This window comes from Pezoporus occidentalis, unplaced genomic scaffold, assembly GCF_034315485.1.
Source record: "Pezoporus occidentalis ecotype Australia unplaced genomic scaffold, CSIRO_AGI_Poc_V1 ctg116, whole genome shotgun sequence".
Lineage (NCBI taxonomy): Eukaryota > Metazoa > Chordata > Aves > Psittaciformes > Psittacidae > Pezoporus > Pezoporus occidentalis.
In genome coordinates, this window is record NW_026912951.1 from 1479653 (window position 1) to 1504479 (window position 24827).

Here is a 24827-nt window from a genome sequence, read left to right on the forward strand (position 1 = left end):
TCTATTTTACATTTGCATTCCTGTCATATCCAAACTGAGAAAATAGTCTTTTTAATCTTTCTGCCATTAGAATTTGGTTGAGAAAACAAACGTATTAAAGTAAAAGCTATCCTTCAGATTATGAAAAATTATCCAGAAGAACAAGTTCTAGTTCAGATTGTTATAGAATTTTATTCCTTTACTGCATGTAGAAAGAAAAGTTATATTTCTCACTTGTCATTTGAGTAACAACTTCTCTCAATGGAACCCCAAAACCTTGAAAATTGAAAGAAAAAACAACCCAAAAGACCAATCAACCTACTAACCCAATAACCATTGAGCACAGCTCTGATATTCCACTTATATCACATACTTGGTCAATACTTGCCGTAAATAACAGCACAATGACTCAGGGCAGTCTTGTCCTGCTAAAACAGTATTTTTACACAGCATACTGTAAGGCGGCAGTTATCCATAAAAAAAGACATCAGCATTGTCCAGCAAGTACCATGTAGTGGCAAAAGAGCCATACCACAAAGAATATTGCATGAGTACTGAACGTTAGCTGAACGTTAAAAAGATGCTGAATTTTTAATGTAAGCAACTGCGTATTTACTACATTGCTATCCTGATCAATAAATAAAGCATGTTTGTCAGAATACATGAGTAAGAGTCAAGATTTCAAATATCTTCATTTGTTATGTTTACTTGTTTAATCACAAAAAACCTGATCAGATTTGCTTATTAGCAAAGCTAAGAGTTTCAATTGCACAGTAAATACCACACATTGTGCCTGGCATAATCAGACGTTTAGATCTGCACAGTACTTCTGTTTCAGTACCAATACTGAAATTACGATGCTTCTTACAATATAAGCCAACTTTTGGCCAACAAAAATGTTGTTTCAATAACAAGCAGATCTTTTACTTACTACAGGCATATGACAGTTGGCCTCTGAACAGGAGCAGGAAAAGGAAAGAATTTTCCCCTTTGTGTCCTGCTTAAAATAGTGGACTTTTAATCTTATGTGTTAAAAACTGCATCAAGCTCGCAAATCTCTCAAAAAATAAAGTCCAGCAATGGGCTCTATCTCAATCTGCTTAATAGAAAGGACAGTTCAGAAGTCGCAGAAAAGAAACCATAATATGGCATGCACTGCCCTTTAGTGGTTGTAGAAATTCTCACCGATAAAAGTACACAACTGCTAGTTTATCCCAAAGAGGAGCAGAACTTACTTTGTTTTTATGGAAAATTCTTCTACATTTTCCCCAAAGCTTAAGGTAACAGCATGAAAACTATTAGTCTCATTTCAATGTGGCAAATACTTCGAGCAGAAAGGAGTTTTGGGAGGATATGTTGACTAAACGTGCCATGGGCTCTGACTGATCAAACTGCAGAGTAGAGTAAGAAAGCAGTAGGCTTGAGATGCCAGAAAAAGAGAGAAGCTGAAATTAAAGAGAAGAATGAACATATTCGTTCATCCTTGTAACACTGGACATGGTCTGAAGGATTTTTTAAAAGGACTTTATGCAGGGCTGGGCTGTACAATACCAACTACTTTTGAAACTACTATTGGTGACCATCAATTATTACCAGACATGCTAGTAGAATTCAGTACTGAACCTTTAAATTTTTCTTTCAATTTACTGAAAGCTTCATATAGGTAACTTCACATTTGTTTTCCCTCTTGTGTCTTTAGAAGGTAATTGCTATCTGACTTCAGAACATATGCATGACTTCAGGATTCTTCCACAGATATTTCTTGTACCACTCACAGTTCTAAGACTGCACGTAAAGCAATTCTACAGGCCAATGGTTGCCAATTAATTCCTTAGGTTACTGTAAAAAAAATGGAAGTTTTAATAGAAGTTTAAAGCCCATTTGAGGGAAGAACTGCCATTTCAGGTTAGTAATAACGTGAAATAAATTTGGTTTAGTTTTAAGGTCTGCTATGGATTAGCTGGCCAGCCATGACTGTCATGTAAATTGTGTCTTCTACATGTTCACAATATTTCAAAAGTGCACTGAAATGTTCTAACAGAAGGGCTATATTCATTATCACTACTTAAATGATGTATCATGCATAGCAGATATTCAGCTCTGAAAACGAGGGATTTTATATTAGTTATCCAACAAATTAATCTCTAGGACTGCCGAATTTTTGTCTGAAGCCTCTCATTAACCTTGCACGTGATAAATGGATGAATGCCATCCTATATGTTCCTCAAAGCTGCAGTGAAATAATTTTTACTTTGAAAACCCTAGACACACATTCAGAATTACAGAAGATGGACTATTGATCCTGGAAATAGCAAAGTTAGCAGCAGTTCCAAGCTTACACGTATGTTGCAGATTTGGAACATGAAACTGCTGCGTCTTCATGGTGATTCTTTAATTTCAACAGTGACCACTTTGTTTCAGTATATTTCTTCTGCTTTGAGCTTACCAGTAAAAACACTCAGCAATTCACAGAAAAACACAATGAAAAGTGACGAAAATACAAAAGTGTATCACATGCAATTTTCCTCTGGAGTTACCAATAGACAGTACCTGTTTGTTTATTACATTATTAGGATGTCATGCAGTTAAAAATATTGACACTTTTTAATTCCTGTTATTTCTTATTGTGTAAATAGGAGCAGATGAGCACCCAAAGTCTTTGCAAAAACATTTCTTGCTCACTCTGTGACCATGTGGACTATGACAGAAATTCACAGTCTCTCAGAGGGACTTGTTACCTGACTTCTTTTGGTATTTCAACACATTTACCCAGATTCTTATTACACAGTGATTTTATAATGTTGAATACAGAATGACCTTCCATGGTTTTTATTATGAATTTGGTATGAACTGAGAATCCAGGGGCAACTGGAAATGATAGTAACTGTACCAGTTCATAGTTACGTGTCCTGCCAGGAAAAGACCAAGTCATAAGAAAGCCTTCAAATCAGTCTTGCATCCCATGTGCGACAGGAACACTAGAAAATGTTTTAAATTCATCATGTTAAAAATTCTGTTCAAAACCTACATTGACACTTTCTTAGGTACTTAATGTATGCTACCAAAATGTAAGGCAGATCTATAGTGTCTTCCCAAAGGAAGAAGATGCATCTCCTGTTTACAAAGAAAATAAATTTTGATTTTTAAAAAACTTCGTTTTTTTTTTCTAGATGTCTCCTGTACAAAAAAATCCCCAAATTTTTAGCTCTAACAGGGAAGGGATTGAGACTTTGTAACAGCATAGCCTTGTTCAAAAACTGAATGGAAGCTTGGTTGCTTTTTCCTCTTTTTCTTCTTCAAAAAGATAATTGGGAAGAGAAGCATAGTGGTAAGCAGAACAATTTTCATGCATTAACAGGTCACTGATCAGCAGATAAGGTAAGAAGATAAGACAGCACGGGTAATTAAGTCTTTAAAACATGCAACATGAAAACATTATTACTCAAAACAGATATTCATGCTTCTAAAAAAGTTATAAATTCTGTTATTTTGACTATTTTCCCAGAGGTAACATAGTCAGGCTGGATTCATCCTGTTTGAACTCTGCAAAACCCTGAGTTCACTGTGTCCTGTTGGATAAAGCACTTGTGAAACAAAGGCAGTCAGCTGGGAATACTAGGCAGAAGGTCTTTGGCAGAAAGTAGTTAATGAATCTGGGCCATGACATCCAGTGGAGAACTTAGACCATCTAAGGAATACCAAAGAGTTAAAATTATATAACCTTTAAGTTATTATGGGCTGCCTTCCAAAAAAGCATGACTTCCAATACTTGAGCATGCAAGCCATATTTCATTTCTGGCTCTATCTCACTCTGCTGTAATAGTTTAATTTAGTTGAACTAGAGATCCTCATCTGCTATGAAGAACAAGGGCTAGAACAATACAACTGCAGCAAAATTAATTTGCAATTGATGAGAGAGAGTAAAATCAGTTTCCTGCAGTAATTCTTCATCTATGTGGGCTTTTTGCAAGTTCTACTTGCTACTGAAAAAATCCCAGCACTGATAAAAGATGCATTTTTTTCTAATAACATATTATATATTACTATGATTCTTATTAACTTTATCTCAAGTGTGTGTTAAGGCTGCTTGTATGACCAGGAAATGAAGTTTGCATTGACTTTCTCTGTGAATACTTTAAAGACTGGGAATACCAAATCAAACCTTCTCCTGAGTAAACATATCCTGAGATCACAGAATCATAGAATCATGGTTTGGGTTGGAAGGGACCTTAAAGATCATCCAGTTCCAACCCCCCTGCCATGGGAAGGGACACCTCTCATTAGACCAGGTTGCTCCAAGGCCTGTCCAGCCTGGCCTTGAACACTGCCAGGGATGGGCAGCCACAACTTCTCTGGGTAACCTGTGCCAGCGCCTCCCCACCCTCTTAGGGAGGAAGGTGCTCCCCCGGGGCTCACCATATTGACTAAGGTGGGGGGAGTGAGAGAGAGACTGCGCGGCTGACTGAGTTTAAACCATGACAAACTCCTTCCTAATATTTAACCTAAATCTCCTCCCTTTCAGTTTAAGGCCATTACACCTTGTCTTGTCCCTGCATACCCTTGTAAAAAGCCTCTCTCCAGATTTCCTGTAGTCCCCTTTTAGGTACTGGAAGACTATTATAAGGTTTCCCTTGAGGCTTCTCCAGGCTGAAGAAGCCCAACTCTCAGCCTCTCTGCATAGAAGATAAATCCTATTTAAAAAAAAATAAAAATAAAAACAATAAATTAAAAAAATAAATAAATCTGTCACTTTCAGATTCTGGAAAACAGGGACGTTTGAAAGGAGTGCTGAAGTTACTGACCCTCACCTGGTTGTGACAATAATATTTAAGTGTTGAAGTTGCTTTTGCTCATTACTGACTATCCAGCTGCTAGCACTACTGCAAGAGCAGAACTGCAAACAGAAGTAAAGGTTGTACCAAGTTGTTGCACTTGAAATGGGAAAAAAAAAATTTATGTATGATCAAAATGGAAGTTATTTCTCATGTCTGAAAAATCATTTTAAAATTTGCAATCACACTTCTTTTATAATAATGAAATATTTGAAATTACAGGCAAAACAAATTGTGAACTATATAATGTAAATACAAACCTGTATTAAAAAAATAAGTTTGAGACTGTGAGGGATTCCAGCCAGAACAGAAAGACACATATCTGTGTATACCTGTGCACTTGTATGAAACTCCTCTATATTCTTGCTTACATGGCCGATGGCTCCTGAATATGATATCTATCATATAACCATCTCCTCTTTGAAGTATTGTTCAATGAACAAGTCGTGGTCTTGGGACAGAGGAGAAAAATAAACAAAGTAGAATTCTGATTTCTAATAATGTTATGCATAATTGGATTTGTACAGAATATTTTCTTGTAAGATGACCCTAATTTCTTCATAAATATAAGACATAATTTCCTTTTTGAGCACATCACAATCATAACAGGGACTGATGGGACACATGGGTATACAGTATATATAACTACCAGTGAATACAAATGGAAATACTTGGCTGAAGTAGTTAACCCTGGGGCAAATTCTCAGCAACAAGTCAAATAATACTAATACTTTGTGCTTATAACAGAAGCCGAGAAGATTTCACAAGTGTTACTGAATTAAACCAAAAAAAGCAAGCTTCCCAGCCAAGGTTCTGCAAAAAAGTTAAACTGCACAACCAGGAACCAAGGCGTTTTCCACGGCTCAGACTCAGTATCTTTGTCTCAAACACAAGCTTTCTCTCATTCCCTCTTTTCCTCCTAATAGTCCTGAATAGGAGAGTTCCTTTTTGCAATTAAGAGAAGACTCACATTAATTACTTGCTTCCAGCTTTGTCACCTTTCTCATCTTTCTCACAATCTGTCACTGAATATTCAATCACGTTAAAAGTACTAATATCGCACCAGTACTGCTCTGTGATAACCTTGTATATGTGTTGAAAAATGTAGTGAAATAGTTCTCTTTCTGGGAAAAGTGGATCATAAACTTTACTATTACGAAGTGATGGCCATCCTAAAGAAGAAACATTTTTTATTTAATTTTTTAGAGCTCTCAAACATCCTAATTGTGCAAAATACACTACTTTATGACATAACTTAGAAAATCAGGGTTTAGAACTGTAATAATGGCCTATATTTCCAGCCCTCATGTTTCCAGTGATAACTTCAAAACCCAGAACTGTTAAATAATGCAGTAGTGATCTCCTGAGTCAGCAAAGAGCCTTGGCCACCAGCTCTGTTCAGGAAACTTCCATCTGCATTGAGAGCTGACCGAAATGTCACTACTGCAGCAAATTCTTTCAGATGAAAAACCTAGAGAATGTGTTTGAATTTAAAGAACAGGTGTGAAATAGAAATGGTTCCTGTTAATTCTGGATTTTGTTCTTCCCAACAAAACACACTTTATTCTCTTGTCACCAAAACCTGGGACACAATGAAATACTTGTTTAAGTCAGTAACACTTTCTCAATTTGCTTAAGTGATGTTAACACAGCACTTTTATTCCAGAAAAGCATTCAAACAAGCAGACAACCAAGTTTAGCAATTCCACTGACACTGACATCCATCCGCAAAGTAAGTTAATGACAATTTATGAAGGAAGAGGAACAAACTGCCATGTCCATTTGCATTCTAAGACCATTGTGTGCCTTTATTTCCATGAATGGTCCACACAGAGCCATGCTTAGATAGCCCTTTCTCTACTGCTAGGATACATGCAAAGAACTGAAACTAGTCAGATGGACAAGCTACCGACATGAAAGCCCATCTGTTATGGCAGTGGAAATAACAACAAACCCTTCACAAATACTGGGATGTTGTTAGCCTCCAGAAATGGAAAACTGATAATCAGAAACTCTTCTACTTAAGCCAGCATTACTTTTCCGCAAAAGAAACCCAAGAGTATACAAAATCTTTTAGTGATGAGGCAAGAGATATAGTAGAAACAAATGTGGGTGAAACATCTCCCTATGGCTTTTCCAATTTCATGGTATTTTCTGATACCTACTTTACAAAGTGAACCCAGAAAAATTAACTGAAAATGACCGAAGAACACACATATTGAAAAACCCTGTTGAATAAGAATGAAACTGCTTGCCATTCTCAGAAAACTGAATAGGAAAAAAAAAAAAAAGGACCAGATTTTTCTTTTTCTTTTTTTCAATTTAGAAAACTAGTGGGCACTCAAGACATCTTGCCTCTAAAGGATGAAGAATGTAATTTATAGTTCTAAGAAACTGCTTTTTTTTTTTTTTCCAATTGCATTTTAGTAGCTTAAGGCACTAAACCAGCTCCTTATGTGTAGAACAATAATGGTACGATTTTGCTGAAGTTAAGTAAGACTTTGTCTAACTTCCAATGGGACAGAAACAGACTGTAAGGCACATTTTGTATGATCATTGTATGATCATCAAGATAAAAATGCCCATAGCTTTTCTCATATCTATTCTCTTAAGGAACTGTAAATAAATAGACAACGTTTTGCCAAATAATTGCAAAAATAATATACTAATGTACTTATAAGCAATGAATATTATTTTAAAATGGGCTGCTGTTTCTGAATCTGTTTTACATTATCTTTCTTCACCTGAAAATACAAAGAAGTAATGACAGCACAGAATTTTCTCATGCAAATACACAAATAAGGTGGGAAATACTCATCCCTCCCTTCCACTCCCAACCATAATTTTCATTCATTCTTAGACTGAGTGAAAGGAGCAGGTTACAATGACACAATTAACAATTCATTTTAGTCAATTTAATGATAATTACTCTGCAATCATTGCTTATTTACAAACATGTACATGCTTGCTTTAGTTATGGAATTAATCATAAAACACATAAGGTATTTAATATTGTAATTAAGTATAGATTTATTAATGACATGTACACTTGTATCTAATTAATGCACACAGTTAATCATTAAGTATCTTGCTAAGTGCTTATTAGGGTGTCTCTATCCATGGACAGCTGATATTTCCCTTTGTCATCTGCCTGATATCTTCAAGACAGCAAGGAACATAAAGGTAGGTAAGACCTTTGAGGAAATTATTTTGCATCATGAGTATTACTTCAGAGTTCATTGTCCTACTGCGTAACAATTAGAAAATGACCCAACAGCTCCTGTCTTGGAATGCTTACAATATAATATTTTAAAATCTCAAAAGCAGGAAGGTCTGCTAGACCCAGATAACTTGTGCTTTATGTTAGAATATACATATTTTTTTCCTTCAATGGGCATTTGCACACAAAAGTAGTTCGTTCTTAACAATGAAGCCTTATATTGATTAAGGAAATTTCCTCTACACTGGAAATGTGCACTACCTCAAGAAATCCAAAGTTTGCAACTCATCAACAATTGACATATATAGAATTCAGGGTGGTTGTGTATCCTGTGCAGGTGGGCTGCTGTTTCTTATTAATACCATTTTATTATTTATTCATGTTGTGGCAATGTTCAAAGTCTCTGACCCAGATCACAACTTCATTATAGTACAGGTGAGCTATACATAAAGGCTGACTCAAGTCCCACCCTAAAATACTAACTTGACAAAAAATGCAAGTGCCTGAGATATGACATACGAGCAAAGTATTAAAATCACAGCCAAACTTTGTTAGTTACCTGCTATTTTTATATCCTCCATAAACTCCCTATTGCCGTTCCATTTCCTCCTATGCCACTGTAAATAACTTAACAATTATGTCTCTTTCTCAATTTCATGTTTTTGGTACAAGAAAAAAAAACCAACAAAATCAAACAAACCAAACATACTGCACTGAATCAGAACCACTCAGCTTACTTGATATAGCATTCCTCCCATGAATAGCTGTACAAATCTCCCACGGATTTTTAGTAGCTCCAGCTACCTCCTCCTGTTCAAGGAGGAGTGACGGCTACTGTAATGTATGCTGTGATCGGTTGTTCAAAATATAGAGTTTAACCAGCTGTTGCTCCTAGTGTCTCCTGAAAGTAGCCCTACCCAAAGAACATTCCTCTGCCTTGCCCCTTGGGGCACATCCTCCTCCCTAAAAGCTGTTACAGGTTATACTACTTTCTTTTATATATATATATATATATATATGTATATATATGTAAGAAATATATATTAAAAAAAAATATTTTTTAAAAATAAGTATCAGCTTCATAACCATGCACATTTTCTGTATGATTTGATATTTAAAGTAGAAAATCTACCCTCTACCCTGCTTCCTCGTCTTTGCCCTCCTCCTTGCTGTGGATTCCTGCCTACAAGTCTCCTCTTTCTACTTTTGTTATTAAATAATTAGCCAACATTTATTAAACAGTACAAATGTCTGAAACAGAAAACAAAGTTCAAGGATTTAGAACACAAAAATACCCTAACATAACTGGATACATACATTGGCTCTGAAACCTGCACAAGACAGGGCTTTGTTTAGACAAGTTTTTCTGCAATATCCGTACGAAAATAACAACTGCCCTCATGAGCCAGTTTCACTGGTCAGGGAAATCTCCCCTAATGTCTTAAAATATCAGACAAAAATTTATAACTGAGGGATCACACATCCTTTACCAAGTGAATCCAGAATACTAGATTCTAACCTATTAAGATGATTTTGTTATATTTGTTGAATAAATACTTCTGTAAGATTTCCAAATTTTTTCATTAAATCAGTGATATGCTTTTATCAGAAAGCTGAAGGAGATGTACTTGCTCAGTATGTTTAAGCTTTTCTTACCTTTCCCCCAATTAAATTTCCAATAATATGGCACATATCCTATAATATTTTTAATCTTTTTCGTGAAGGGAACTTCCACTATTGCAAATGCTGGAATAAATCTTCATGATATTAATATGTAATTTATATGACAGTAGTTACGTGATAAATGTCCAGAGCATCTGAGATCAAAACACTGAATCAGTCATGAGCACATGCATGTCATTATCTTAAGAAAAACAGTATGCTCCTTTTCTACTTCTGAAGAAATGATTCAAATTTCAATCCAACAATGTAAACTTTTACTTGAAAATAATTAAGCTGCTTTCTCACTGCGGGAGAAAACGAGCACCATGAATATCTATCAAGTATTAATTTCTATGGTGTTAGGTTTTTTGGTGTTTGATTTTTTTATGGGAAAAAAAAAACCACAAAAAGCCCTCATGATGAGCAAAGGCTAACAGATGGCTAAAATGATTGTCTTCAAATTGTACAGAGAAGTTTGGTTTGACCTGAGACCTCGCAGAAATAAATACATATATACTTATCTCCCCCTTTCAAAACAGGACATAAATGGATTGTGAGCAGTGCAACACAAGCACACACACAATAATAAAGGCACAGTAGACAAAACCATGTTAATTTCTAATACAAACCAGTGAATGTGTGAAGCACAAAAGATTTTGTTGTTGGTTTTTTTTTTGTGTAAGAAATACTTCTGGGACTAGCACACTTATTTCTCTCACTGTCTGCAATATCCCTACCCAACATAAGACAGGATCAGTGAATAACAGTCATTCACCAAGACTCTTTGCCATGCCCACATGATTTGGAATCCCTGAGCTGAGACAGGACAATGAATGAAATACAGTCAGAATTACATGGTTGACGGTCAAAGACACTAGGACTGATAAAAATGACAAGCCTAGCAAGTAGTGATAGCTTCATATATACAGACAATCCTACCAGAGAAACACACTTTAAAACATGCCTTACTCACTGTTTTGCGGATGCTGTCTCACTTTGAGCTATTACAGCTATCTTTCAAAACAACGTGTGTAAAGGCAAACCAAAGGCAGATGTTCACCCAGAGACTTTACCTGTGCTCTTGCAAATTTTTCAAGCTAGAATTCAGGGAACCCCAAATAATTTCTAATTCAGTAACAACTGTGGTGCAAGAAAAGGATAATGCTAGTTATAATATAGAGTAGATTTTTCATAACCCACTCTTGAGTGATATGCTACCATTCAAGTGAAGCATCTGAAGTTCATTTCTCATTTTAGCTTTTTTGTGCTAAAGACTTTTCCAATCATCTCTTTTGGCAAGAGCTGATGGGCAATAAATACTGCTTGAATTAGTATATTACTAATTGTACTTACTCCGCAAAGATAGATACTCCACTCCAACTGAAGCTCTGCTGGCTGAAATAATGGGGCTCACATAAAGGACAGTCTGCAGCTCTCCATTTATTCTCATATAAGCTGTTGGTTTATACTTTCCCACACAGGCTGAGCATCAGGTATTCACATTCATAATATTCTGCCAGAAATTCGTCCTTCCTACATCTCTGTCTTAGCTAATTTATTACTTTACCAAAACTAAAGGCAAAAGTAGCCAATAGAAAGAAGGTGCAGCACAGCTGCTCACATCAGCTCTGTACCCAAGAAAAGTCTCTCTGTAGACTACCAAGTCTTTATAAAACTTTCAGTGTTTCAGTACCTTTTGGAAACCAAGCCACAATTTCCAATACTGAACATAAGAACAGCTCTACATGCTTAACTGACCATCCATTTCCTGCCCTTAATAATGGCCATGAGTGGACACACATAGGAAAATGAAGAGTAAGGTGCGCATTTTTAATGCTTCCCCCTTGTAATATTCCAGCCTCCAATTTTTTCCAGTTCAAAAAATTTCCTGAGCATGCTGTAGTTTGTCCTATAAGGCAATACTCAATGCATCCATCTTCCAGGAACTTGTCTTGGGAGTGAACATTCTGCACCCACAACCACCTATGGCAAGATGTGCCACACGTCTACTACCTGTATTTATTTTGAATTTGGATTTTACTAGCTTGACTAAATAACACTTAAGTCTGACCTTGGAAGAGACAGTCAACAGTTGATCCTAATGTATCTTCTCATGCTGCAACTGGTTTTTCAGCTTTTGTAGTTTCCTCCTTTCAACTGTTTCTTTTCCAAGCAAGAGTCCTTCTGTATGCTCCTCATACAGAAGCTGTTCTTTTATCTTTGCTTATTTTATTGCCTTTCTCTGAATATTTTTCCAGTTCTACAGCACTTGGGAGTTGACAGCACCAGAACCCTAACCATTATCCAAGGTGTGGATTTCTGTGATGACTTAATAATGTTTGTCTTTTGTGCCTTGTTCTCTAGTCCTTGCTTTATAATTCCTAACATTTGGGTTGTTTGTGGTTGGTTTTTTTTTGTGGTCCAGCCAGTCAGATGAGAACTATTCCAAGTGCCCTCTGCTTCCCCTGCACCAAACATAACATGGGTGTCGGTTCCTCTGTATAGTCTTGCTTTGAATACTGTTATATGGCATTCCTTCCTAAAGTTGACATAGCTGTATTACTTGGATAACCCTTACCCACGTTTGTTGAGTCCTTCAAGCACCAGTTGGTTTTCCCTTTGCAGAAGCCATACTGATGTCTCCCAAGTGGACTGTATTTAGCCAGGCATCATTAAATCTATTTTATTATAGTCTCTCCTAAATTTTTCTGCTAAATCCTCCAGTTTACATGCCTGGAATTCCCTAGCAACTTCAGGGATTGCTTCAGCAACAGAATTATCTCTAATAATCTAAACCAAAATGTTTAAATACTTGCTAGGGAAAAATATTAATTCAGAGATTCCTTTGTGTATGATGGGAATCCCCTGACAATGTTTTCTAAAAGATAAACATACTCATTTTTTTCCAAGAAAATTAAATTAGAGATGTCTTCATTTGGCCTTAGATAAGGTAATAATGGATACAGTTGCCAATCAAACGAAAAGAAAATATTTGTATCTCAAGCGTATTTACCCTTTGAACTTTCTGGACCCCCCAGATTACTTTTTTTTAGTTTTAAAGAAGTCATATGATTGAATACAAACATTCTCTACAGATGTGAACAGAGCCACGTATGCTGCTTCCACATCAACATTCAGGAAGGGAACAACCTACCTCTGTTCTTTGGCTACCACACCAATACTAAGCTTGCATTTTCTGGTAGCAGGATGAAATATAACTGCATCATCTCTGATTGCCACAAAGCTGCAGCTTGAAGGCATGTGGTATTTATTAACCACATCAAAGCTACTGAGAAAGAAGCAAATATATCTGACCAGGATAGTGCCTATCAATTATCAATATTTGAGCAAAAAAGACCTAAAGTTTTATTTAACAACAGTTCTGAAAAATCAGTTCAGCAGCTCATAGAAGGTCTTTTCCAAAAAAGACTCCCCTACTCACAAAGACAAGGTATTCACAGAATCCTAAGGGTTGGAAGGGACCTCAAAAGATCATCTAGTCCAACCCCCCTGCAAGAGCAGGGTAACCTAGAGTACATCACACAGGAACTTGTCCAGGCGGGCCTTGAATATCTCCAACGTAGGAGACTCCACAACCCCCCTGGGCAACCTGTTCCAGTGCTCTGTCACTCTCACAGTAAAGAAATTTTTCCTGATGTTCACATGGAACCTCCTATGCTCCAGTTTACACCCACTGCCCCTTGTCCTATCACTGGACATCACTGAAAAAAACCTAGCTCCATCATCCTGACACTCACACTTTACATTTTTGTAATTTACGTATTTGTTGCTTCTAAAGTGTTATTCCCAGCAGTCCCATGCTACCCATTGTTGGAGGGTCTGGTTGAGCCTGGTTTGGCTAGAAAGCTGGCTGTGTTCATGAGAGACCCAGTTGTGCTTGTTCATTGCTGAAACATAAGCATCTACCTGCTTCCATGTGTCTGGATGAGATCTTCTGTATGCAACAACTGCTATCTTAGAACTTTTATTTCCATTAAGCTCTCAATGGAGGCTCTTGTGATCTATTTTTACATATGTTTTGTGTTAGTCACATTTGGAATTATCGAGGTTATCCTGACCTCCTCATTACTCCTCATTACATTATTGAGAGTTGACTAACTGAAACCATAGGTGCAGTTTTAGAGCAAGACATACTTTTCTTGCAATAATGCACAACTCCCGTTTCCATCCTCCAAGGAAACCATAGGAAATTCACAGCCAGCACTCTCCAGCAGAAAGCTTTTAGATATTGATCATACGCAAAAAATCTACCGGTAAGTACAGGAATCATTATTTTCCTTCCCTTCACCTCCCTATTCCTCAAAATATCATTAGACACACATTTCTAAAGACATAATAGCACCTCAGGAAGGCATCATACAGGAGATAAAAAGGAGAAGGGACATCTACCTTTGCACCTCACATAATTTTTCACTTTCTCTGGGGGATGGGTGAGAGCCTTTCAACGTATGCCAGAGCAGTGCTAATTGGTGCTCTAACGCATGGTGGTTACCTTCTTTCAACAGCTGTTCTACAGCACAGAAAGCAGAGTTGAAAGTGCTCCATCCTTTCAGGCCCAGATGCTCCCATCCCCACCCCCAGCAGACTTCCAGGCTGCAGTTTGGGAAAGCCATAGGGAAAAGTGGCTCGAGGGGCTTGTTACATTGCCTTTGAAGCTGAAGATCTACTGCAGAATGAATGCACCACTACAGACCTGCCCTAACAGACACTGCATAAATAAAGGCAATTCCAATTTTATAAGTAATTAAAAAAAACCCACCAAATAATGTGCAATTTTCATCGCATTACGCCACACTGCAAAAGGAAAAAAATATAATAGGCACATTTCTTTGAAAATTTTCGTATTTATATTTCTGTGTATATATCGATTTTTACCCAGCTACTACAAAACCATCTACCCACATTTAAATGAAAACCAATTCTTAAAACTAAGTTGTACATTAATGTATTGGAAGTCCAAAATAATAATGTACAAGCATAGTGGTATTAGAAGTGGGGGTTAATAAATATGCCTCACATATATCCTTTTTTCTTTATTAAAAATGTAAATGTGATGTAGATGGAGTTAGATCACAATTACTGGCACACTTTTATTATCAGCAATGCTAGCACAAGTAATTCCTAACCTCCAACTCCCCTGATTGCTCATTAATATCCCTACAACACAGCTAGTTTTATGGGAGAACTGTTTGTGGGGTTGCTAGGAGATTGGCAAAAAAAATAATAAACACTTTTTTTCCTTTCTTTGGCCCAGCTCAGTTCCCTGCTTAAATTCAGAGTTCAGCCCAATAGATCATAATACTAGACAAGCAAAGACACAAAGTAAGGACAGGGAGAACACACTTGAGTCCACTACCCTCCACAAGAAATGTAAGGACAACCTTGCCTGAAATTTTTTCAGACACTGAGATCTGAACCCTGCTGTCTCGTTTATCTTTAAGGCTATATTATTTGCCATAGAAATGTAGTAAGCACTTTTTAAAAATAATGCACTTGCACATAATTATACAACCAAAGTCAACCATTTAGCAATTTTTTTTTCCAGATGATGAAATGAATCAAAGCAGAATTCACAGTTTAAGGCCTGAAGGTGTAAGAGAATTAGCCCAGGTGTGCTCAGACATTTTTCTGGAACAAACCACCTATGGTTCTTAGTGAGACACAGAAGCAAAGTACACACTGCACTGCTATCCCCCATCCTGGCTCGGCCTCATGGCATTTGTGTGCTCCTTTCAGCTAGGGGACTTTTCAAGCCCAGCAGATCCTCAGGACAATGAGCCACCCTAGCTGGACTCCAGCCCTTCATGGCAGCCACACACTTGGGCTTTGCTGTCCCTGAAAATGATTCAGACTCAGAATGATGTTTCTTTCTATGTCTGCTTCTTTACAGCGTTTCTTTTGAATCTGAAATCACTCTTGAGGATTCCTTGGGTGTATATGGATTATTTGGCCTGTGCATCCCTAGTTTTTTCTATGCTAGCAGAAATGTGTTTCAGTCACCATCTCATAGAGCTGCCTTTGGTATGCCCTTCCATTCTGGCTGGAGCGATTTAGGATAGAGTCAAAGCTTTAAAACAGCACTATTTTTTATAGGCAAGTTTAAGTATTACCTTCAAACTATCTCTTTATAACACAAATGCTAACAAAATCTTAAACACCATAGAAGGCGGTCTTACAAATAAGGAATAAGGTATGTCACACATTTTTAAGTAAATGCAGAATGCTTTCAGCACTGTTAGAAACATAAAGGTGACATCATTTTAGCCACTAACAGAGGTGTGAAACTTGCTCTCACCTACCTGAGTATCTGAGTCTTATTATGCATTGTGTTTTGGAACATCCTTAAAATAAGGCTGATCAGATTAACCACACTCACACTCACCAGTGAAGCCATAAATAAAACAGCAGATCCAGCCAGAGCTCTAAAACTATAATTCTGAAATTAGTGCTGTCATGCACTTATGACATACTTGCCTGCTATATAATCATTTTCAACTAGTTTTCCCTGTTCCCTCAGGTACTAGTAGCTTTCCAGATAAATTAACTTCTAATATGTTATGGGAACATTGTTATTTCGGGTCAACATTTTCAATGTGAACTCATTGTCTCCATGAAGCAAAGAAATATTATAATCCATTAATATCTTTTTCAACAAAAAGGATGAAATCTTCCCCTGGTTAGGCTGATAAACACTCTGGTGTCAAAACCAAGCCTCTTTATCATGATAACCCAGAGTAATGGTCTGCTGCTCCAGGCACTTTACTTTACAGATGAAAAATCAGTTCTGCTTTCATGGAATTAGATTAATGCCGTAACAGGAAATACTTCTGGGGCTGAACTTGCTTCATGCCTTCAAAGCTGGCTGTAAATTTAAAATACTTCCTGAACTCAAAAGATAAGACAGGAGAGAAGGAAAAAAGAAAAACAGTGGAATGACCCTCTTTCTGAAGAAAAATATTGCTTCCTGAAAAAGCTGTCGAAAGCTACTTGCTAAGGGCATTGTGCTCCAGAGGGCCCAAGGCAGGTCTGGTTTAGCTGAACGTGAGGATTCTGGGTACATTTCAGACAGTTGCCATAAATCTGTTCCTTCCGTAATCTGCTCCGATAAACTTTTCTTTTTTTAGTCATCTTGGCAAAAGCTGAAGTAATAACTTTCTCAGCTTTTAGCAAATACAAAACAGCTTCCTATTTTATGTACAATATTTTCAAGGATTACAGCTTTGCAAACTTGGAAAAATGCTGACCCCCAAGCCTTAAAACTGAATTTCAACTCTGAAAATGGACAACAAGCAGCAAATTCAGAAACACCTTTATTTATAAATAGCCTTACAATAAAAGATGTAAGGCATTCTTAAGAGTAATTTCACATTTATAGTATCAGAACCTGAAGTCTGATACAAAATGTTACTATAAAGGCAGACTTTAGGGAATTCTGTGTTAAGTTTGTGAGGACAGAGTAAGTCTTCTTTTGTTCCATTTTCCATCAAACAGTATATACTAAGGAGTCGCTTGTTTTTACGTGACATACATTTAAATGCATAGAAAATCACATCACTAAAAACTCAGAATCAAATATCTTAGTAAATTTTATGATTAATTACTGAGTAATGATAACATTTATATAGTCAGAACGTTGAGTCAGAGAATCTGAGGAAGATAACATATGTGACTCCCGCCCATTCGTCTCTTGACTAGATGAGTTGTGCCTACTTGGGCCAACATTTTCAGAGATCAAGAAATCCCTTTTGCCTCTTACGCTTGTTTCACTCTGTACATTCCTGCAGCTGAAAAAAAAACAACCCACTTACTGTCTTGCCTCCTTGTTCAAACTCCACCTCTGTTATATTACTAGCCCAAAGACACATAGGTTTAAGTGTCTGTTCCCGTGCCAAGACACCCTTTGCTCAATCAGTAAGCAAAATTGTTACTTTGAAACAGTAAACTGGAAAATATGTTTGTTGACTGGCACAAACCTAAACCCAGCACAAAAGGGCTGATCATCTATCTTCTTGTGAGTATTCCTGTACAGGCTTCCATACTACATGTCAAGAGCTGTACGCTATTTCTGAATGTCAACTTTACTTCCAGGTTTAAACAGGTAAATAAAAAGCCCATCCACAAATAACCCTCAGTCTTCAAAGACCACATCAGATCCACAAGATGCATAGCCTGCAGCTCTCTAGTCATCTCTAAGCACCAATTTGATCAGTAGGAATAACTACAGAGGTTTCTGAAGATGAGTGGGAGGCGAGAGAATGCTGTGAAAAGGGCACGTAAGTAATGCAACCAACTCAATTTGATGACAGAATTGTGTAAAGCATGCATTTACACATTTTTGAGAGATCAGCTTGAAGCTGAAACACACACGCAGTTGTTTAAATGTTCAGGAAGACTGTAACAAACCAGATGCTTTTCTTAGATTTTACATGAGCTTCTCACAGATTATAATTGGATACATTATTCTGCTAGTTCTTTCTGTAACAAGACTGCATGCTGAAATAAACCAGCACCGTAGCAGGATCTGCCATCTAGACAACAATTCCACCTTTGACCTTACAGTATGCTCAAAAGTCCAGAAAATAGAAAGGAAAACCCCCTCAAAAATCTATTTTAAGATCCCCTCACCATGAATTGTACCCTAAATGCCTGCTGTTTCCCCCGCATATGAAATCCATTCATAATCGGCAGCTCTCAGAGGTTTTTCTGGAAGGATTACGACATTGTTACAGGTATTCTTTTTGCTTGTAAGTCTTCAGGATCAAATACTTTTTACTGAACACCTTATACTATGGCAGAAACATACTGCAAGTCATACAGCTTAAGCACCAGGAAAAGGCAGTACTTAAAACAAGCCTTACTCAAGTAAGATAATGCTTTCAAAAGCTGTATTTAAATTCATAAACTAAAATCATTCTGTGCCTTACTGCCTTGTAAGGAATTGTAGGTATATGAGACCAGTTGATGCAGCAATAGGACTACCTGCTGTTAAGATAAAGTAATCTTGGTATATATATAACACATTGTGGGCCTTTAACTCCTTTAGCAGAATAATGATTGATGAAGATGGTAGATGGTCCTCTATGCATTTTTTCCTGTCAACGTTTCACTCATATGATACATGGAAAAAGAATTCAAAGGGAAAATGTAATATCACACCTACATATTTATCTGGGCAGCCTTATACAGCAGAATATAATCTTGTCCACTCACTTCTATAGAAATATTTTATACTGACTGATATGATATTTAATAATAAGAGCATAAACCTCACCAGAAAGTTAAATATAGATGAATGAACAGTTTGCTTTTATGAAATGGCAAATACATGAAAAAGTTAGTCACTATAAAAAAAAAAGTAACAAACAAAAAATGAAAGCAATAGTAAAAAATAAAAACTAAACTAATTTTTTTTTTGTTGTTTTTTTTTTTGAGGGATGTATTTGTTTGCTTTATGGAAGATAGGCTAAATCTGAGACCTTGCGTTTCCTAGAAATAAACGCGTTAGCTTCAATGTTGAGATTGCTGACAAGCAGAGCTCCTGCAACAGGCAGCCATCGTGCCAGCAGCCCAGAAGTATCAAATACCCACAAAACTCTCTACAAACTAGCCCTGCACCACATCTCTGCTTCCGCAACACTTCCTCACATTCACAGACATCTGTTAGTTTCCTCTTTCTTTCTGCAGTACAGGCACTGATCTCACTGCTATGGGCTGAAGACCACACATGAAAATACTGAGAGTACACAGGCCATAGGTCACTTGAATAAAGAACAGTATGGATCCTCTGTACAGAAAAACACAAATGAAAGACACCACAATGCTAAAAAACACATTTCAAGACTCCACTTATTTGTTTTTTTAGAGTTAAAAGCATCATTATGAAAGAATTAAGCTCCTTTGTGAAATGGATCCGTCATATAGAAACTTCAGTGGGAGATTTTAGCCTTATCAATTATTCACATGTGAAGGAAATTTTTATAAATTAACATTGCTCCTGTCAGAATGTTGTTATATTTCCATGTGTTTAACAAAATGTTGCCTTCTTCCACCTACACTCACTAGAAATAGAGCAAACATTTCAGTCTTTTCAAGAAAAGCCACAGAAATACTGCTCTTCTAAACTTCAAACCCTCAATTTAATAGAGAGGCATTTCAAGTCAGAGTAGAAGAAGCTCTATCTTTTACTTCTTGAAGTTTATTACTTCAATTATTGTAATACATCAAGTCTAGAGTAAGACAAGATCCATAAGCAGAACATGTGATTGCGACAGGCACCAGCTGTAACACTCATTCATCTGCTGGTGTCTGTATTTGTTACAAAAGGGGTTCAAGACTTCACTTGAGTGAGCTCAAACAATGCTTTTCTGTCCCACATGGATATCACATCAACATCCACTTTTGTGAGGGACTAGTCTTCCAGAAAATATTTGTTTTAAAAGAAGAGAACTGGAATACTCAATTTGTTTGCTATATTTAAGAAAATACGCTTCAGTGTTTCCCCTGAGAATATATACTTGGTATTTATGGGCAGGCTTGTTGAACTATCAGCAATGATTTGGAGCAAAAAACAATTCCTGAGGTGGCAGCAGCATTACTGCTAACCATTAGCCCTTTTTATGGACACGGTTTTTGGTTTTTTTTTCACATTTCAAAGTTCAATTGAAAGTATGGACTTTTTCTTTTGGAGTGTTGCTGTGTGAGTGGTAACTTACAAGGGAAGGAGAAGACTGTCAGCTGGATGCATTTTCCCACAGCAGAAAGTGTTATGACACAATACACAGTAAAATTCAAGCTAGAACAACTCAGTTCCTGCTACCATAGCTATGCTGAATGTGGATGCTGACAAGCTCCACAGTACGACTTCTAATTCTTTGCCACATATGATTATATGCCTCAAAAGGATTGATTAGCTTTAACATAACTCCTTAGGAAACATATGGGATAGTGATTTAGCTTACTGATCTAACTAAATCTGGGATGAGCCCCAGGAACTTCTGTGCCACACACAAGACACAGCAATGGCAAGGCATGCATAGTAACTGAAGTGCTATTTCACATATTGTGTCCACCCTCCCTCAAGATAAGAAACCTTAGTGCTTCTACTCAAGCTTTGAAAACCAGACCTAGCTCTGCAGTGTAAATGTACATGGTGATGTCCTTGCATAGTAACACAGGGCCCTTTTAGGTAGAAATCCCAATCTGAGTGCAAATATTCTACATTAAAATTTATTACTACCAGGTTGTGTGTGTAGTTACTTCCAGGTTACTACCAGGACAAATGTATTCCTGTAATTCAAGGGTGGACACAGAGAAGGTAAGAATGGTTTTTGAAACAGATTAACAGATCTGTATGGAAAAAAAATCTAGAAAAAGTATCTCAGAGCAGTCCATCAGGGTAAACCACCTGGACTGTTTATACTGTGGTGCCCTTAAGACTATATCCAAAGAAAAAGAAATTAAATCAGATGGTATCTGAAGGCACACATGCTCTTCTGAGGCCTGGGGAGAAATACAGCCCATTCACACTTCATAAAAGCCATGCTCAGACTGTTTAAGAAACTAGCAATATTGGGGGTTGGTGGGAGGAAAAGCACGCCAGCATGCCACAGCGTACCCATGATGTCCATCTCTACTTTCCATGCTTTTCTTTGAAAGTACTTGTTTATTTCTTACATTTATCTATAAAACTAACCTTACAAAAAGTGGTCTGCACAACAGCCCAAACTAGTGGATGCCCCATCCCTGGAATTGCTCAAGGCCTGTTGGATGGGGCTTTGAGCAACCTGGTTTAGTGGAAGGAGCTAGATGATTTTTAAGGTCCCTTCCAACCCAAACCATTCTGTGATTCTGTGAGTATTTGCTGCTGTGAAAACATGGAATGATTTGTAAGGTTGATTTTCTACCTTCACTTTGAGCAAAGCTACAGGCAATTGCCAGGGTTTAGGTGTAGGAGAGCACCACTGTGATATATTCTTTTCATGATATTACTGATTCATTGCAAATCACTAACTGTTCTGGCATTTAAGTCATGTGTAACAGCCCACATTTTATAATTACCAAATTTTGTTTTGCTGTGGGTTGTTTTTTCTTTGTTTGGTTCGGTTTTAACTTACTGCTACTGGATATACAATAATCTTATGTTTTTAAAGCAGCAAGTTTACACTCTTGAGAGAAAGAATACATACCCATGTATACAACTCTGTGAGTTGCCTAAATAATATAAAAAAACCCACAGAACAACTTAAAAAAAGACCCAAAGCTTTGCCTGCCAATTGAGAAATGGGGTTAAAACCATGTAAGCAACATCAATTTTCCTTTTTTTCCATGTGGGATTTTCAACAAAATCTAATCTATCTAGATACCACATACAGAACTGCAAACAGATTTCTAGGAAGCATACAGTCTTTCTTCAGCTTGCCCTCTTCTTCACTGGCAGCACCAAAGAGACATACCGACTCAGGCCTCAAGTCAAGTACTATTCTCACATGCTGTCAATTGGTTCATTCCTTTTGTCTTTAAGCTCTTAAAATCTAATGATTGATTTTTTGTTTTCTTGTATCTTTTTAATCTCCGATTCTCCATCACTTGAGTGTATATACAATTCTATCTTAGGCATTCCACAGCCATTTAAATGAGTACAGAAAGGTTTTCTATTTTAATATAAAGGGCTCAAACTAGGAAACAAAATGCCACTCACTCAAGGTTTATCTGCTTGAGAAAAACTCATTACCCACCACCTACAAAAAAAAAGAAAAAAAAAAAAAGAAGCAAAGAAGGATTCTAGACCAACTTTAGGAAAGAATTCTGAATAAATTACAATCCTCATCTGAAATACAGGGTTCAGTTCTTGGGAGCCAGAAGCAGGAGTGGCTCTTGGGAGTCATGATGGCAGGCAGACCCAGTGTACAAAAAGAGAGTAAGAAAACCTGGACCATGAATTTAGAGCTAGGATGCCACAAATATGTGAAAACTAAATATTACTCACACAATTAAGTTACTAAGAGAAAACAGAAATCTACACACACGGTGTATTTGGGCTTGTCCACACTGGAAAATAAATATACAGTAAAATAGATTATAATACAGTATGCACTCCACAGTAACTACTGGAAAGACTATGCTTGGAGCTTATCCATGTCTATAGTATGAAAGTACATCTTGTAGCACCTTCAGGTTGTGTGCTTTCAGAGTACTCATGTAATAGAACGTCTACCATGCTATAAACTCACTCTCTTACTATTTCCTGGTTTCTGCAGGCAAGCCTTAGGGCTCTAAGGCTTTTGCACATATTAGCCTACTCCACTTCAAAAGTTAGACGCATTTCCTCACAACCTACCCACACTAACGAGATCCATATGTGCTCAGCCTGGCATTCTACATTCACATCATTGCTCACTCCATGTCAACCATCTAATATGAACACAACCTTTCTAGAACAGCTAGCTTCTAGCATCAGGAAGGACACAGAGAACAATTGCTCAGTGTCTCTCAGACTATGGGGGCTAAAGAACATAAAATAAAACTACCAGGTGGCAAGTTCAAAACAAAAAAATGTATTTCAGGCATAGATTACTAAAGTGTACGACTTAATAACCCAGGATTACACAAATGGGTAAGTTAAAAAAATATTATTTACATTTATTTGTGAAAACCTCATAAACCTCAAGAACTCGAGCAATATGCTACCACTTTTACCAGAGGAAAACCTTAAATTGCAGATTACTGAGAGCCTAGAGAGTCTTTTGTGCACAAATCCGTATATCATGGCCATGCTCTCCTACTCTTCCCTTAGAACTTGTCTTACTCTATCAATACGTTCTTTCTCTCATTTTGTCCCACAGTTGTATTTGTCATTTATATTTGTTTTATTCTGTTTGGAAAAAAAAAAGAAAAAAGAAAATGAACACTACCTAAATGCCAGTTTTACATGTTTAAATATCTAATAAGAGTAACATAAGAGGAAAGGAAAAAAATGTTTACTTAATCAACATCACTGATTTAAAACAAATAAAGGGTATGAGGTTAACTTTTGGGTTTAAACGTAAAAGCAAATCAATGACAATAATTTTGTCCAACCCATGCCTATACAGTCATATTAAACAACCTCCCTCTAACTTTGGAGAGCACCTTAAAGTATGAAGATCAATCAAAGCACAAAGTACTCCTAAACAAAGCATTGCTCTAAATAGCTCAACCCCCATTCAGCGAAAACCAGCTGTCAACACTCCTGCTACGTCACAGCTGGAGCACTATGGCCAGCTCCAAAAGCAGACTTACCCCACTGCTTCCAAGCCAGTCATAAACAGCCATAAATGCATGCGATACCAGCTTTGAAAGTGATAACAACTGTTGTGCATTTCATAGCAAGTTGTTTTCTTTGTTTCTCTCATGTACACATCTTCTTAGGAGAATTTGCTTAAACCCACAGCAATTTCCCTAAATCTAAATCCATTATGACAAAGCAGCACCTTGAAAGAGTGCTTAACTTTGCACTTGACTTGCCAGTATCTGAAAATTTGTTTTCTGAAATTAAATTACCTTTTCTGGCTATTTTTTTTCAGATTAGCTTGCTGAAGTTAGATGACAAGCTGTCTTTTTATTAACGGAGGAAACCGCTGTAAAATGCAAATTAAAAATCCAAATACTCGTTATGAACATACGACACAGTGTTTAATAAAATTTAAACAAAATTTTAATTAGCAAGCACAGAGTACAATCAACATCAAATATCTGGGTGGTCTTATGAGCATATAACAATCTCTTATAAAAATCTGTAGGTATATAATAAAAATACGAGAAAACATAAGTGAAAAAATCACACTTAGATTTACTGCTAGTTTTGAACCACCCACCATACACACTCACATTAGCACAAGGCAAATCAACCACTGTTAATCTGGGGCTCTTAACAGCCAGCAGTCACTAAACTTCAACCACATATGTCTGGAGAAAATGATTTGTTTCCTTTATTGTGCTTTACTAATTCTAACCTTTCAGGAAAACCACACTGTAAACCAAATGGCATATTCCACATCCTAAGAAAGTATCTTAAACATGTTGAATAAAAACACGAGCAGCATTACCTACAGTGCACTAAACTCCTTTATGACATG

At 37.0% G+C, this 24827-nt stretch overlaps 1 protein-coding gene and 1 long non-coding RNA gene across 7 annotated transcripts in view; one reads left to right on the forward strand and one right to left on the reverse strand.

Moving 5' to 3' along the window:
• Positions 1-24827, reverse strand: part of ADK (adenosine kinase) — a 305725-nt gene that overhangs the window by 111039 nt on the left and 169859 nt on the right. The window lies entirely within an intron of this gene.
• LOC134174599 (uncharacterized) lies at positions 1290-1839 on the forward strand. Its single transcript, XR_009968708.1, has 2 exons — positions 1290-1479; positions 1513-1839. It is a non-coding gene; the product is annotated as an uncharacterized LOC134174599 (long non-coding RNA).